The following is a 1,745-nucleotide window of genomic DNA, read 5'->3' as shown; positions in this document are numbered from 1 at the left end:
AAGCTGCTCCAGCAGATTCTACTATGGACTTGATTAGCAGTGTCATTATGGGGAATAACCACATCCACTTGCCCAGCTGCTCAAAACCAGGCCCAGCCAAGTTGACACACAACCTTAACTACCACAGTGGCCCTGAGTTGGAATTGACTCGATGATATACAGCAACAGCAAGGATGAAGAGAGAAAGCAGTCGGGATTTGTTGTTTGTCTGTTTATTTGTTTTTGGAGTAATGGAACTATTCAGTACCTTGATTGCAATGGTTTGTTAAAATTCACAGATCTATGAACCAAAATAAGCTCAATGTTAAAAAAAAAAAAAAATGTGGAAGATGGGCTCTTGGTGTTAGCTGCCATCTAGTCAACCCCCAGCTCATGGTGACCCCAGGCACACAGAATAAAACACTGCACTGGCCCGTGTCGTACCTATGATCAGTTGTGGATAGGACTGTTATGGTCCACAGACTTCATTGGCTGATGTTTGCAAGTCGATCACCAGGTCTTTTTTTCTAGTCTGTCTTAGTCTGGAAGAGCCTATGAAGTCTGTTCAGCATCGTAGCATCACCCATGCTTGCACTGACGGAGGAGTGGCGGCTGGACGTGAGGTGACTGGGAATCACACGTAGGTCTCCTGTGTCGAAGGAGAGAGTCTGATGACTGAAGCACCAATGCAGTTAGAATATAGATGAGATGGAGTAAAAACAGGGGTCTTTCTACCCTCCCCTCCCTAAAAGCTTCCAGAATGCATTGAATAACTTCAAACCTCCAAGCAGGGAGTTTGAAATTCACAGGGCTTCTTTCTAGAACACGCTTTTTTCTGTGCAGAGAGACATCCAGCCTTGGAGAGTACCTTTTCCTAGCTGTAAATTCTATTAGGGAACTCACGTCTTTGAACATGGTTTCCATCTCTGAACACTTCTTAGCCTCAGCGTTCTGAAGACTGGAAGACTTGTGAGCTAAAGCAGCTCAAAGCTCCATGAACAGAGAGGATGAGGGCTTGGCTGAGCCCAGGGCAATAAACGGTACAGGCTCCAGGTGTTTTGTAAAGCGGTGACATGTCAGCTCTTGAAATGATACAATGCAGTGGACTTAGGAGACGGCCCGTGCACACGGTGACATGATTGTGTTTTATGGACTAGAAAACAGAGTTACATAATAGCTGGGGCAATCAGGAAGAATTAGGCTTTAGGTTGGATCAACTGAACAGTCTTAAGAGAGACCAAGTAGACAATGATAGCTTTTGTGGAGGTTTCAAACCATGTGAATTATGGGATGTCACATGAGTGCTTTTTCTCTCCAACCCCTTTGCTTGCGAAGCAGCTTAGGATCATATTTATGCGCTCAGCTAACATTTAATAAGCTGGCTCTCTGAGCCAAGCTCTTTGATAGGCATTGGGAACAGAAAGAAATCAGACATCAACAGAGCTCAGCTTCAGGGGAGAAAACCGTCTCATCTTACCGAAGAGTGAATCGAGGCTGTTTCCCCAGAGGCATGAGGTAGCTTGTCCCATGGTAACAGATGAGTCCCAGGTCTTCCTCTAACAGGCCTTAAAGGGTAACAGTTATGGTCGTGGATCCCAGAGCTTCATGGACGCAGCTTGAATCCTTCCTCTGCTACTTACTTCCTCCGTGACTCTGGGTAAGTTATTTAACCTTTCTGTGCCTTAGTTTCCTCATCTGCAAGAGAAAGACCAATTATTATCAAGTTGATCTCACTTCATGGGAGCCCTTTATGTGTCTGAGTAAGG

Source organism: Orycteropus afer, unplaced genomic scaffold, assembly GCF_000298275.1.
Source record: "Orycteropus afer afer isolate SDZICR_OR568_19922 unplaced genomic scaffold, OryAfe1.0 scaffold00472, whole genome shotgun sequence".
In the NCBI taxonomy this organism is placed as follows: domain Eukaryota; kingdom Metazoa; phylum Chordata; class Mammalia; order Tubulidentata; family Orycteropodidae; genus Orycteropus; species Orycteropus afer.
The sequence above is the reverse complement of the archived record's forward strand: the minus strand, read 5'-3'. Positions refer to the sequence as shown.